We start from the raw sequence: 16,694 nt of genomic DNA, 5'->3' as shown, positions 1-16,694 counted from the left end.
AAAATTATGTAAACATTTCATGAGTTCATTTTATTCTATTTCTAAAAACTTTTGCTTGTCCAAAAAAACAATCTAGTTCAGTTTAAAATAATTGGCCTCACTATCCTGTAGTGTTCAGCTGCTTTGAGCCCAGTTTTCCCCACAAAGGCCAATTATTCCACCTCCAATGCCAAGCTTCCCCCTTCACAGAATTAAGTATAAGATAGGCAAATAAAGGAAGCCCCATGAGTGTAAGGCAACTTGAATAATAATAAAGATTTGCTGAACTAATATTTCTCTCTTTTTATTTCTTTATATATCTACAAAAATAAAAGCCATTTCATAAGTAGCCAAAACATTTTCATGCCTAATAAAAATATTTAGTCCATATTAAAATATCTCACATGTCTCCCCAGTGCCCTTTATTGCAGATTTTACTGATCCAGGATCCAATCCTGGACCATATACTGTACCTGGTTGTTATATCCTTTAAGACTCTTTTGATCTAGAACATGGATTCTTAATGGGAGTGATATTTTCTGAGGGAATAAAACTTGGTTCTTGAGGAATGATGAAGCATTGTTTTTATGTACAAAACACCAGTATATATACAGTATATAAACATCTACACAGGGTATCTATGTGTGTGAACGCACACACACACACACACACACACACACACACACACACATCTCAGCCAGGCATGGTGGCATGCACCTGTAATCCTAGCACTTAGGAGGCTGACACAGGAGGATTGCAGGTTTGAAACCAGCCTTGGCAACTTTTTAAGACTCTCAGCAACCTAGGAAGACTCTATGTCAAAATAAAAAATAAATAAAGTATGGCTGGATATGTAGCTTGGAGATAGATTGCCCCTATGTTTAATCTCCAGTACCACATTAAAAAAAGATCAAATCTCTAGCCAGATATGATGGTACATATCTTTAATCTCAGTACTTAGGAGGCTGAGACATGATGGTCACAGGTTCTAGGCCAGCTGAGAGAGAGAGCGCGCACGCTAGGGGATAGGGGCGTAGCTCAGAGGTAGAAAGCCTCTGGGTTCAATCCCTAGTGCCCCCCCCCATCAAATCTCTGTATCTCTATACTAAATCCCACATCAAACATTACTCATTTGGAAGAACTGGTCACACATACACAACCCATACACATACTGGTCACACATACACAACCCATACACATACTGGTCACACATACACAACCCATTGCTTCTGTGTCAGGTGCTGAGAGCCTACAAGCCACAGAGAAAGCATCTGGAAGCCAGGCTTGGTGGTACTTACTTGTAATCTACTTGGGAAGAAAGCAGCCTCAGGGGCGGGCTCGGCAAGTAATGAGACTCTCATCAACCTAGTGAGACTCTGTTTTAAATAAAAACTAAAAAGTATAGTTGAGGGTGTAGCTCGGAGGAAGAATGCCCGGGTTCAATCCCCAGTAACACACACACACACACACACACACACACACACACACACACGAAAGCACTTGGAAAAGAAAGATAGCCCTGCCGTGGGAGAAACATGGCAAGCTGGAACCCTCAAGGATAGACTTGAACTTGCATTAGTATCTTTCAACCCCAACCCCAGCTGCAATGATCAGGTACTCTGTAGAAGCTGTTGTCCTTCCTCAAGGTGCTAAACACACATCTACTGCAGGAGTCAGAGACCTGGCGGCCGTTCCATCTCAACAGTGTCAGCCAGTGGGCTAAGTGACAACACAAATGAGCTGCAACAGCATGTGTGCCCGGAACCAAGCTTCTGAGTACAAAAAGAATACTAAAGTTGGACATGGTGGCGTGTGCCTGTAATCCTGGTCCTTTGGAGGCTGAGACAGGAGGATCACAGATTCATCAGCAATTTAGGGAGACCCTGCTTCAAAATAAAAAGGGCTGGGGCATATAGAATGCTCTTGGTTGCAATTCTCAGTACCAAAAAACATATATATTGGTACTTTCCCACTGCTTTATTTTAGCTTTTTAAACATCATTGTGTGAGCTCTATAAACCAGAGTTAGGCAGGGAAAGGAATTCTAGATGTCATGTTTCAGCTTAGCTGAGCTGACATATCAATCCATACTCAGTCTAAGGACCACTGACTAAACAAATAATTAAGCACCAGAGAGCCTTTCTAAAAATTGTGCTTGCAAATTCAGGATTAAATGTATAGCCTTGCTGCGTGTCCTGGGCGTAAGCACATTAAACCCAAATCTCCACCAGTATGGAGGATGTAACTGCTTTACTCAAGGGTTGGGTAGTGGAGGGGGAGAGGGCAGTGGGAGGGACAGGCGAACCCTACAGTCTTAGTGGCCTAGGTTTGAGGGGGCTGTTGGCTATTAATCTTTCTAAAATTAAGTTTATTGATCCACAAAAGAGGCTCATGATACCCCTTTTGCAGTATTCTATGAGGATTACGTTACAATAGCGCATACGATGTCCAAATGCCCAGCATACAGTAAATGCTTACTAAAGGGAGGTTAGTATCTCAAAAATATCTTACAGCTTCCCAACTAATGGATCATGTTGATAGCTTGGATCCAAAAGAACTTTGGAGAATCACACAAGCCAAAGCCTGGTTAAGCTAGAGGTTAGAATTCACAGAAATGTCAACCTTCATCCACTAAAATGACTTCTCTGTGTCCTTGTAAGAGTAGGAGGGCAAAATGGATAGGAGCAACTGGTTAGCTTTTGATTGATGAATGCTGTCCAGACCTGCAGGCAGAAGCTAGTAGTCAATAGGAAATCAGGCTTCATGTTGGTATTGCAATCCAGTATTTCCCGAAGGCAGAGGCCTCTTTGTGTTCTTCATGCCTCAGAAGTTGATGCAGGAATTATGGAGACAAAGTTATAAAGGACAAAAAAGGTTACTCTTTGGCCTGTCCCTCTTTTTTCCACTCCAGCTCCTGCTCTGTTATGCCAGTATATAATTTAAGGCCGCAAATGAAATTTATGGTCAGAATGCATTTGGCCCTGAATTAGCCAGGAGTATGTGGTGGCAAGAAACAGAATCTCAGATCAAATTAGCTGTAGACAAACACATAAAGAATGGTGGAAGGAAAGAAGGAAATAGCTTGTTGTTTATTTGGCTCAAGCAAGAGGTAGGTAGTCTGAGGGAGACTGCAGGGCCTTAATGCAATCAGATATTCTCTCTCTCTCTCTCTCTCTCTCTCTCTCTCTCTCTCTCTCTCTCTCTCTCTCTTCTTCCCTTGCTCCCTCCCCCTCTCCCTTCCTCCTTCTCTCTATGCAGAGGCCGCATTCTCTCCTACTATAGTTTAGCTTGCTCACCTTGCTGTGGAAGAGAAGGAGCATGGCTCAGACAAACCCTGGTTACATCATTTTAGTTGAGGGGATCTCAGAAGAGAAAGCTTCCTTCTCCCCAAGTGTGTTCATAAATTTCCATGAAAAGTCTCTATGGGCTCAGTCTGATGTAGCCAAGGTACCATAGCTATGGATATCCAAGCCCGGACTTCATGCTCACCTTGAAGATTGAAGACTAATTTGGCAGCCCATTAAAGCCACCAGGAAATGGTGGGTCATTCCTCGTCAATGAAGCAAGTTATCATGCCAGGATAAGAGGGGAGAGAGCTGGGTGTCACGGTGCAGGCCAGTACTTAGGAGACTGAGACAGGAAGATTTCAGGTTTTTGGTCAGCCTCAGCAACATTATGAGACTCTCAGCAACCTAGAAATATCTTGTTTCAAATAAATGAATGAATGAATGAATGAATAAATAAATAAATAAATAAATAAATAAATAAATAAAACTGAAGGTGTAGTTCAGAGGTAGAATGCCCTTGGGTTCAAACCTACACACACACACAAAAAAAAAATGAAGTGGAAGGCAGGGGAGGAAAGATGAATAGACACAATTTGCAGGTGTCCCTCATAGATCTTTTTGTGTGTTAACGTTTCTAACGAAAGTCTCTGAAAACAGGACTTTTAACCATCACAAAGGAAAAACATCTTGACAGAAAGAAGAAAAGTGTACAGAAGAGAAGAGCTGGGTGATCAGACGTCATCAAAGCTCCCTCTGTCTGTCAGTGCATCATCTGACTTGAGGCATTTAATCTCCATGACTGTGGCTCTCATAGTTTCTTCTACTAGCCTCTAACCCTCAGGGGATAAGAGCAGCATCTACCTCGTTGGGCTTCAAGTAAAACACCTGGTATAAACTGGGCGTGGTAGAGCACACTTGTAATCCCAGTACTTGGGAGACTGAGACAGGAGGATCGCAGGTTCACAGCCACCCTCAGCTATTTAGTGAGGTCCTCCGCAACTTAGTTAAGACCTTGTTTCAAAATAAAGAATAAAAAATAGGGCTGGGGGTGTAGCTTGGAGATAGAATACCCATGGATTCAATTCCCAGTACTACAAACAAACAAACAAAACACACACACACACATGGTACAAAGCTTGATGCACAGAAAGTTATTTTAATAAAGAAAAATCAGAGGTGTAGCCGGGCGTGGTGGTGCACACTTGTAATCCCAGCATTCGGGAAACTGAGACCTGGAAGATCGTGTTCACGGACAGCCTCAGCTACTTAGTGAGGCCCTCTGCAACTCAGTGAGACCCGGTTTCAAAATAAATAATAAAAAATAGGGCAAGGGGTGTAGCTCGGAGGTCAAATGCCCCTGGGTTCCACCCCCGGTCCTGCAAAAAAAAAAAAGAAAAAATAATCAGAGGTGTATTCATATAGCAGCCATATCTGCCTACAATGAGGGCTTTTGCTGGAAAGACCATGGCTCACTACTTAGGGTTCTTTTTCTGGCACGAGGAGACCCACTCTTAGAGTTAATTCGCCAAGTAACTCTCCATGGTTGGGAACTAGTGAATAGGTACTCCAGCTTCCTTGTCTGTAGGTAGGACAACTTTAAGACACCTTCTGTCTGTACTTCCTTTCTGAGTTTCCCACCAGGGCTGCACTTTTACTGAGGCCTTTGTTTTGAGAACATATCCTTTTTCGGCTTCATTTCTTTTTCTATCTTACTACCCCATTTCCTCTATCAGTGTTTTCTAGACTCACCTCCTGAATACACTGTGCACTCGAATCCTCAGCTCAGGATCTGCCTCTGGGGAATCTAAATTAGGACAATAAATCTGCAGACAAATACAGTGAAAGGATGTGCTCCAGCACGTTTACCATCACTATTTTATGACTGATGGGAGTGTAAGTTATTTTCCTTTTCACTGTATATATTTAAAACATTTTCCACAATAAAAGTGGATAGCGACTAATTGACACCAGTCTAAAATCTTAAGCCTGGTTTTTAGTTTCTACAGGATATGACCTACTTCAACTCTCCCCAAATAAACAAGTCTTACTTTTGCTTTCACGAAGTCCATCCCTGGCTTTATACCTTTCCCCAGAACTCTCTATAACTTCTGTCTCTTCCATTAGGCCTTCCCTGACTCACTCAGCCCAGGGCCACTTTGGGTACATCTCATTTAATCAACATTATCAGTTCTTCCCACACCCTACATGAATTTAAAGAGATTGCATAAAGTACTTCTTTGCTCTTTCAGTCTCTCAAGTTTCTTGAATGTGTGGGTCAGAAGTAGAGCTACTTTCGACTAAAAAATAGTGTTACACCTATTTAAGATAAAATACTTTGCCCCCAAATTATTTAAGATAGTATCTGAGCAGCATCTGCTATTTCAGTCTTTAACAAAGGGTCTTTTCTTAGGATGGCAGCAGTTGGGGAAGGAAAGAGAGGAACAGAAGCTGGCTCTAATGCCTCTTCCACCGTCCATAAACAGTCTTTTCACTGACACACAGCTGATAAGGAGAGAAGGAAAGACAAGAACCGTTCTTGACTTAGCTCCCCCTCTGGGTCTGACTCAGATATTAAGAATGGTCTTCCTAGGGCTGAGCCTCTTGTGAATTTTGAGTCTCTCTCTCTTTCTTCCCCCAGGATTCATATTAAAGACAAGATACAGCTGCCAGGGCCTCCAGAGACTTCCCTGCAGTCTAGTATGGTGAAATAAAATACTATGTATGCTGGAAATATAGCTAGTTCTTTCTTCACACAGGCTGTGCAATCTCATGGCCAGGATAAAGGTTCCCACGCCCTAGACACTTAGTGTTCCTCTTAAGATATGTGGCATGATTTGTGGACCCAGACCGTAGTACTTAAGTTTTGTGTATGTGTTCCCTGAGCGATGCTGATAATTACCTTCTAAAGGAGTTAAATATGTTTGTATGAGTGTATACTCCTCTTTCTTGAAATACTGTCCTGAAGGAGAACAACTATTTCTATGTTCAAGTGGAAAATGTTCTGTGACCTTGGTGCCACATATGACTTGGGATTTTGACAGATCTGTAACCTTCCTTATTTGTATTTTTCATGTCATGACTACCAGAGGATTGCATTATACAAATGGGCTGAGGTTTATACATGATTGGTCGAGTTGCTTTTGATGTTGCAAACTCAACTTGATTTACCCCCAAGGAAAATGGAGTCAGTTAAAATAGGTCTGTAACCCCACAGGAGATTTGACGCGTACAACTAAAATACTGGTTAAATGGTCTAAACCCTAGTACAGACTACCGTTTGGATCTGAAATGTCTCCCAAAGATCCATGTGCTGATGGCTTGGTCCTCAGCTTAGAGCTTTGGAAGGTGGTAGAACCTTAAGTACATCTGTGAAACAGTAGGTGGGGCCTAGTGAGAGGAAGTTAGGGGTTATTGGAGTATGTCCTTAAGGGGATATGGGGGCCCTGGCTGCTTCCTCTTTCTGTTTTTGCTTCCCATAAGGTCATAAAGTAAGCAGACCTCCTCTACCAGGTATTCCTCACCACGACTTACCCCAAAGCAACAGGGGCAAGTGACCATAAATTGCAAACTCTGAAACTATGAGCCAAAATAAACCTTTCATCTTTCATTTATTTATCTCAGTTATCTCTCTGTTATCACAATGGCAAGACTGATTAATTGATTGATTAATACAGACACTGAGGTTGAAAGTAAACCTGATATACTTCCTTTCTTCCTTTCTCGTGCTGGGGATTGACTCAGAGGCATTCTACCTCTGAGCTCCCCACCTCCCAGCCCTATATCATTTTTTATTTTGAAACAGGGTCTTGCTAAATTACTGAGGGACTAAGTTATGGAGGCTGGCTTCGAACTTGCAATCCTCCTATCTCTGCCTCCCAAGTACTGGGATAACAGGCATGGACTACCATGCCCAGCTTTGATTTCAATCTTTAAGTAATAGGAAAAGTTTCAAATTCCAGCAAAGGCCTGAGTGACCCTACATAGCACAGGAGAAGAATCTCACAAAAAAAATTACTAAGTTTTTCTTGATCTTGAGAGTAGCTTTCCCACTTTCAACAGACAGCTCTCCTTACACATTCTTTTTCCTCCTACCATTTTACTAAAATAGTTATAAACTTCTCCTTTCCTCTTCTCCCTCTCTCTCCTCTCTCTCTCTCTCTCTCTCTCTCTCTCTCTCTCTCTCTCTCTCTCTCCATGTTGATCTATGCATAGCTCTCTTTACATTCTCCAGAGTTTCCATTATCCAGCAACTTCTATTGCCAAAGAACCTTTCAAGTTTCAGACTCAAAGGCCAAACAGGATGTCTGATATCCCAGCCACGCATCCACTCTAAAGTCACGGCCAACTACTGAACATATTCCAAATTTGCAGACTGCCTGGGCTAGTGCTGTCCACTTGGATAGGAAAATGGCAATCATTAATTTTAAAAGCAGTGTTTAGAAATGGCTGCCACTGCCAGGCGCAGTGGTACACACTTGTAATCCCAGTACTTGGGAGGCTGAGACAGGAGGATCACAGGTTTGCGGCCAGCTTACTTCGTGAGGCCCTCCACAACTCAGTGAGATCCTGTTTCAAAAATGAAGAATAAGAAAATAGGTTTGAGAGTGTAGCTCGGAGGTAGAATGCTCCTGGGTTCGCTCCCTAGTACTGAGGGCGGGGGGCACAGGATGGCTGCCACTTAGATCTGGGTCAGCTTCTTTGTACAAACATGCGCTATCAATATAAACAATTTTGCATCAGAGATTTTCTTGGATCCTTCTGTAGAAACATTCTTTACATTCCAAAAATTATGAGGATCCAGACATTATCCAGGTTGCAATTACACGTCTTTCCTTTGATTTAACACAGAGAAACATACTTCTAATCTCTAACATTTTTGGTAATGACTCTACAGAACCCAAGCTGAATGGTTTACATACATTATCTTATTTAACCAAGGCTTATAGAGGTTGGATGCCAGCCCAATTGTAGCTTGCTCCTCAGTGGCAGAGCTAGCTCTCCAGCAAAGGCAGCCTGAGCTCAGGGCCTCTCAGCCCTGCTCTCAGTGACAAGCCTGGGCCAACCCTGCAGGAAGATAAGAAGAAACTGCTCTGTCGAGGAATGTGGAATCCAGTAGTGCAGATGTTTTTAAAGTTTCACAAACTCGATTTGAAAGACAGAATGTGACCTAATATGGGCCTCTCAGTCCAATAGGTACGGAATATTAATGGTTTCTTAAAAAGAGCAAACCTTTCGTTTGTGTGTGACACTTTTTTAAAAGAACTTGGAGGAAAGAGGAAACCGCAGAGCCGGTTCTGAGATGGGCAACCTCCTACATATCACAATTACCTCTGTGGAAAAGCAAAGCCAAAATTGAGAGGGCAAAGGCCAAAAATTCAGTGTCTGGGATGGGCTTAAAACTGGTGTGTACATCAGAAGATAAAAGGCTCAGAAGGGCCACGGGAAGATTAGAGCTAATGACCCACAGGACTAAAAATCCTCTGGCAATAACTCTGATAACAGAGGAGCAGCTGCTACTGTCAGAGGACACTGAAAAGCCAGGAATTAACCTCAGCACTATAGGGCCCTTCAAGGCCAAGACCTTTCCCTGATTTATTTTGTTTTGCTATAAATCATTTACTTAATACACTGTAGTTTGTAGGACTGTATACATTATATTAATTTATGATCACCATCAGGCTGAGAGAGAAAACACAAAGTTTGTATACAAAAAGAAGAAAATCTCCCAAACTGTTTTCTTTAGATATATGACTCTGTGTGTGTGTGTGGGGGGGGGGGGTTGGTGGAAATCAATGCCAAGATTCATTTTTGAAGGGTAGGAATTATCTAAATTCCAACAGTTTTTAAATGGCCCCAGACTCCAGTCAATTTGGCAATGAAATAGTCTTTCCCACCAAAATTCTACTTCTCATAAATGCCAATTCATCTTTACTTTTAAATGTAATAACTAATGTTAGAAGAATGCAAAACTAGGGATTTCAGTAGCTTGGTGGAAGAGTTGTAAGAATTTGACTCCCTTCAATATTTATTCATTAAAGACTGTTTTTAGCTAGGCGTGGTGGTGCATGCCTGTAATTCCAGTACTTGGGAGGCTGAGACAGGCGGATCACAGATTAGAAGACAGCCTCAGCAACATAGTGAGATTCAAAACCCTGTTTCAAAACAAAAATAAATAAATAAAACTTAAATAAAAAGGGCTGTGGGTTTAGCTCAAAGGTAGACTGTCCCTGAGGTCAATCTCCATTAACACACCGCCCACCCCCACAAACACACAGACTTTGTTTTTTCAAGATAAGAATATATTCTGGTATTTTATTTGCTGCTTACAATCCCATCTCTTAGCTGGGGTGCTGCATGGAATGTGAAGTGTTCTCAGAAAAAAAAAAAATCCATTTGTACTACATTAGCCCTTTGATGGCTATTTGATTGTAATTGTCTATTTTCCAAAAAATCTTGCTAGAACTTGCAAAGTTCTAACAGAAATTGGTAGGGAGCAGTCAAGAAATGGCAAGCACAAGAAGGAAAAATACAGCAAGTTCTGACTTTGAAAAGTATTTACATACATTCCAGGGCATTTTAAACACATAAAGAATAAACTGAGCAGGGAAAGGCATTCCATGTCCAAAATTGTGTCTTTTGAACTGGGATCAGAGTGGAAAAATGAATTATGCTACTAATGTATGGAGAGAAACAAAACAGAAATCGTAGGCCCAAAAGGAGTATTCTTGGAAGATTCGTGAGAGAGAAGGGCAAACTTAACCCAAGTAGATACTTAGCATAAGGACATGCTTTGCAATTTGAGCATTTTTGAGCTTGCAATGGAATTTTAAAGCCATCCAGAAACAACAGATGTTTGAACCCAAATGATCCAACTTCTTGATGCCAAAATTAGGGCTCTAGAATCATAATTTATGAAGAGTAACTTCAGTAACTCTTCTCCAGACAAAAGGTTCAGAGATTTATTCTGTGGCTTGCTTTTATCTCTTCCCATTTATATTCAAAATGATAAAAATTTCTGTCCAAGGGGAATATTAATAACTAAAATCTAAGTCTCTTTTCTAGGTCCAACTTCAATCTCCTTTCCCTCTTCTTTGAGTACTCTCTCTCTAAATGAATAATGAAAGGAGAAGGAGAACCCTTCTAAACATTATTTACTCAAAATTGTTACACAGAAAAATGTTTATGTAATAACCATTACATATTGTATATTATATAACATGTATATAGTGTATATATATTTAGTGTCTATAGTACACATTCATGTATCTGCATAACATAGCTAATATAATAATTATAAGCAGATAAGACAGATATTGTGACTAAGCAAACAAAAAACAAAACACTAATAATAAATAAATAAAATCAACTTTACCAGCTATTTTTTCTGATTAAGTCATGAATACATGTTAAATCTATTTTACTTGATTTAAAATGATATATCATTTAATTTTAATACAAAATTATTATTTTTATCAGCTTATCCAAATAAGCTTTGCCCCTGTTTGTCTATTAATCAAATGAATAGAATTTACACCCCCAACTGCTTCATTCAGGTTCCAAAGAAACTTCTTGTATACCTCATTTACCAGATAAACTTCTCAGAAAGGTAGCAAGGTTTATTTCTTTCCAGAAGGAGGTTAGCATAAAGATGTCTATTTTAGCCACACAGATACTGTCAAATAGCACCTTAGAAGAGAAAGTGGCAGTGTGGTCACAGTTCTAAAAGGCAGCCAGGAACTCAAACTGTAGCTGCATTTTAAAAATAGCATAGAAGCTATGATTATAATTTAGCTCCCCGGCACGTAAGTGTGGTATGAACAGGAAATGGGAGTACATCTTCTGAGCCTGATAAGAGTCTCTAATGTAAGACAGATGCTCCGTTGCTTAGCTGCCAAACTAGGCCCAGCCAGAAAGAAGAAAAGCATATAGATTTATCTTTAACCTAAAGATCAAACTTATAAATCTTGGAAGATTTTTTTGAATTGTCATTGAATTAAATGATGAAGTTGAGAATGTGTGGCATAGATTCAATTGTGAAAAAATGTCTTTATTAAAAAATAAAGACTTAGCCAGGCATGGTGGCACATGCTTGTAACCCCAGTACTTGGGAGGCTGAGACAGGAGGATTGCAGGTTTGCGCCAGACACTCTGCAACTTAGTGAGACCCTGTTTTAAAATAAAGAATAGCTGGGTGTGGTGGCGCACGCTTGTAATCCCAGCATTCGGGAGGCTGAGACTGGAGGATCGCGGTTTGTGGACAGCCTCGGCTACTTAGTGAGGCCCTCTGCAACTCAGTGAGACCCAGTTTCAAAATAAAGAATAAAAATAGGGCAGAGGGTGTAGCTCAGAGGTCAAATGCCCCTGGGTTCCATCCCCAGACCCACAAAAATAAATAAATAAATAAATAAATAAATAAATAATAATAAAAATAGGGCTGGGAGTGTAGCAAGGAGGTAGAATGCCCCTGGGTTCTATCTCCAATGATGCATAAATAAATAAATAAATAAATAAATAAATAAATAAATAAATAAATACTCAAGGAAACTTCCCGAGGAAAATTCATTAAGTTAACTATGTATCACAAGCCTGGGTTTTCTTGGGCAGCCTGAATAGGACAGGGCTGGTCCTTAGAGAAATCACGTTAATCAAGGGGACATTCCTAACAGAAGAACCGCCATTGTCTACAAAAGACCAGCGTTGAGGTCACTAGAGATATGTTTTAAGAACATTTTACTATATCAATAACTATTCATTGTTCTAATTATGACAATAGAAACATGACAGAATACCCTTGAGATTACTCTGACATTCTAAGAAGGAACTGATGGTTTATACATTTCCAGACTAGTGTTTTACATAAAATAGAAGATACAAACAACATGTCCAGCAAGACACACAGCAGTATATAAAAGCACAAATAGGCTAATCGAATCACCCAATCTTAGTGTGTACATTAAAATCTATGAAAAGGGGCTGATTATCCTCAGATGCAGATCATGGTAAGAGAAACCTAAGACATCTAGAAAATCACAAAATACTTTAGATTACTAGCTCTTATTCCACTACAAACAGATTAGGAACATTTTTTCTGGTTATTCAGAATAAAAATAAATTTGCTCATTCAACAAATATTTATTAAGTGCTTCCTATGCATGAGACACTGTTATAACTGCCAGGGATCTGCAGTGGGAAAGACAGGGTGCTTACATTCACATAGCAGCATTCAATAAATAAATAAGCAAGAGTTCTGCAAGGGAAATTAGTGCTGTGAAGGGGACAAAAGAACAATATAAAGAGAAAGAAAATAGGTGGTGACTTTTTTGGGGTTTTTTTGGTGGTACTGGGGTTCCTGGAAAACCTTCTACCTCCGGGATACACTCCCAGATCTATTTTTATTTTATTTTTTATTTGGAAACCAGGTCTCTTAAGCCAGAGAGGCTGGCTTTGAACCTGCGCGATCCTCCTGTCTCTGCCTCCCAAGCGTGGGGATGACAAGCGTGCCCACCACGCCCAGCCTAGGTGGTGACTTTGAATAGGGTGGTCAAGCAAAGCTTTGCTTGAGGTGAGACCTGAATAATGAGAAGCTTAATGTAGTAGACCTTAAAAGTCCCCCAAAAGATCGTGTATTGAAAGTTTGATCCCCAGTGCAACACTGCTCAGAGGTAGGGACTCTGGAAGGTGACTGGACCGTGAGGCCCTGACTTAATCACTGGATTAACCCATTGATGGACGCATAACCCGACGGGCTATTGGGAGTTAGTGGAAACCTTGGGAGATGGGGCTAAATTTAGGTCATTGGGGGCCCAACTTTAGAGGGAGAGTGGACCCTGGTAATTCTTCTTATTTTCTCACTTTCCAGCAACCATAAGATGAGTATCTTCCTTGCCACATGCTTCCACTATGGTATATTGCCTCACTACAAGCCCAAAAGCAATGGAGTCACCTGATCATGGACTAAAACCTTCAAAACTGTGAACCTAAATAAACCTTTCTCCCTTTTAAGTTTATTTTTCTCAGGAATTTTGCTACAGGAATGGAAAGTTGACTAACACAGGAAGTCCTATTCTCTGGGAAAGAGGGCTCTACTCTAAAGGGACTGAGTCAAGACTCATGTAAGCTTAGATGTTCAGTCTCCCACAACCATCCTCACTCCTCCTTAACTATCATCTTCTATATAGTCTCTTCTCCTCCTCTTCCTCCTCTTCCTTCTTCTCCTTCTCTTCCTCCTTGGTGCTGGGAATTAAACCCATTCCTCACTAAGTTGCCGAGGAGACCAAGTCCCTCTGCATGGCAGAAGCACCGCACAGACTAAAGCTGCAGAGTGGAGACAACAGAAGAGAAGCAGCCGCAGTCACCCAGTCGACTCCGAGCAGCATCCTCGCTCTTCCCCAAGGCTGGCTCACTTTTGGTTTCTCTACAGCCTTTGCTGGCCCAAAACTTAGCACCATGGATCCTGGAAGTGGGAATCCTAGAAGTGGGGATAAGATAGAAATTCATCAGATAAGTGGAGCCAAGATAAATGGACCAAGACTCCTTCAGAAGGCTGATTCTGGAGGTTTGGTATCCAGGCCTACAAAGGAGCCTGGAAGCCCTCTCCCACAGAGCTGATCCTTGCCCAGGCCACCAGGATGGTGAAGGTCCAGCAACTTTCAAACCTCCCTGGGCGGATGTCCCAGTGACAGAAGGGAAGAAACGATCACCACAAACCCATGATCTCAAGCCCTGAGACCTGAGTGTGTGCATGCCCGCAGGTTTCTACAGTACTTTCTGTCCCTGGCATGGAGAGTTTCTTGCACCTCACTCCCTGACATAGGAATGATATACTTAAAAAAATTATGAAGCTAGTGCTGGACAAGCAATTGATTTTGAGAAACATCAGTGCAAAGCTTGTCTTTGTGTGAAATAAACCATTTTGTCTGTTTTAGAGTCAGAGTAAAACAGTGTGAGCACTGACAGGTCATGGCGTAGAGGAGCCTTGCTGATAAGTTTGAGGGACTAATGCTATGCTCCAGCTCTGACAAGAGGACCTGAGACTTGGACTCTAAGCACCGTTGCCAGCTACTTAGGGGACTCCCATCTCTAGGCTGAAACTGGAGTCTTCTTCCTTTTTGCTCAGCCCAATGGAGCGCTCCGTCCTGCAGCCAGTGCCTCATACCTCGGGCCACTGCTCTTGGAGAGCTACTTCTCTTTTACATATCTCAAAACAAATACTAGTCTTTCATCTCCCTTCTTGCACTTTAAAGTGATATGAGTTTAACTCCAACTTGTTTGAAAACTTCTCAAGGGAAAACAATTGAATGTACTGATAAATGGACATTAGGCTTTTTCTTTATTTTTAATAGTGCTGGGGGTCAAACTTGGAGTCCTGCACATGCCAGGCAAATGTACCACTGAGCTACACCCCCATCTTTTATAGAGTTAAGAAAACGGTAAATTTTCTTAGGGTTAAAGGAAATGGTACATTTAGATTATAGATTTGAGGTGCATGTGGAATTAGTGTCATCTTATTTTGATCTGTCTATTCAGGACCTGAAATTTTTTTTGAGGGGAGTTGGAAGAATATAAAATTTCACCACAATGAGCCTCATACCATTATAAAACTTCCCTCTGAGGAAAGAGAATAGAGAAACTGCCTTTTATTTTTCCTGGCCGTGTACATGTTCCTTGTCTTAAACATTGTCTCAAATACTTGCTGGTGTTTTTGTTTGTTTGTTTGTTTGTTTGTTTGGGGTAGTATTGTGTTTACATATGGAGATGACCTGCTCATAGAGAAGCCCTGGAATCTAAAATTGTCAAAACAACTAATTTATTTGTCTTCTCTATGATCTCTTGTTTTGTCAATAAAAATCCTGATCACTGTCTCAAAAGGAAGGAAGGAAGGAAGGAAGGAAGGAAGGAAGGAAGGAAGGAAGGGAGGGAGGGAGGGAGGGAGGGAGGGAGGAAGGAAGGAAGGAAGGAAGGAAGGAAGGAAGGGGAGAAAAAAGAAAGCAAAAGGCAGAGGATGGCAAAGGAACGACCCCACACTCAGAAGGCCATTCATACTAGAAGCCAGGGATGTGACCTTCCCTGGGTATTTCTTGGGATGAATTTCAAAGAAGTATGTAATTCCATCTAGTTAGAAACCAACCTTTTAACACATATTGCATTTAAAAACAGGATTCAGTATATGAGCGTGGGCCCTAACATTGAGGCATATGGCAAGCATCCCTTAAATACTGAGCTGAAAGAATCTCTACTTTATGGAACTATTATATAGAAATACATGATATTTCACATACATAAAATTGCTCAGAAAATATAATGGAAGAAAAATTGTACTTATATTGAGCAATAATAAATACAAAACACTTCATTCTCATTCATATTAAGAAAAATATTGTTAGCCAAGTATGGTGGCACATACATATAATCCCAGTAGGAGGACGGTAGGTTGGAAGTCAGCCTCAGACCCTGTTTCAAAAAAAATTTAAAATAGGGTTGAGGGTATAGGTTGGAGGCAGAATGCCTCTGGGTTCAATCCCCAGTACCAGAATAAAATTATTAAAATTGAAAAACACATAGATATTACTTCTATCAGACAGGCAAAAGTCCTAAAGTTTTATAGTGTGCTGTATTAGCAAGACTGTCAAAAAAACAGGCATTCTCATTGGTATAAACAGATTCTTTTAGTTTCTTTGTTTTGTTTTTTGGTACTGGAGAGTACCAAAAGAGGTGGGGGAATTCTACCTCTGAGATATACCCTCAGCCTTATTTTATATATTAGTATTGCTCTGTGGTACTGGATCTTGAGCCTAGAGAGGGACATTTTACAAAATACCTCATCAATGTTCCTCAAAACTGCCAAGGTCAGCCGGGCATGGTGGCACACACTTGTAATCCCGGACAGCCTCAGCTACTTAGCGAGGCCCTTCACAACTCAGTGAGACCCGGTTTCAAAAAACAAAAAGACTAAAAAGTAGGGGTGGGGGTGAAGCTCAGAGGTAGAGTGCCCCTGGGTTCCATCCCCAGTACTGCAAAAATCAAAAACAAAACAAAACTGCCAAGGTCATGAAAAACAGGAAAAGTGTAAGAAACCGTCTCAGCTAAGAGGAGCCTAAGCATATGCGATGACTAAATGTAATATGCTGTCCTGGAACAGCAAAAGGTAAAGCTAAGGACATGAATCAGATAGAGGCTTTAGTTAATAAGGAGTATTAATACTGGTTTAATAATTATAATGAGCATAGCGTAGTCATAAGAGGGAAAACTAAGGACGGATACAGGAACTTTCTGCACTAACTTTATTATACTTTTGTACAAGTACAAAACTGTCCTTAAAAATGAAGTTTATTAGCTGGGTGTGGTGGTGCACACTTGTAATCCCAGCACTTGGGAGGCTGAGACAGGAGGACTGCAGGTTCACGGTCAGCCTAAGTAACTTAGGCCCTCC

The sequence above is a fragment of the Muscardinus avellanarius genome, assembly GCF_963383645.1.
Source record: "Muscardinus avellanarius genome assembly, chromosome: 9".
Taxonomy (NCBI): Eukaryota; Metazoa; Chordata; class Mammalia; order Rodentia; family Gliridae; genus Muscardinus; species Muscardinus avellanarius.
Note: the sequence above shows the minus strand (reverse complement) of the source record.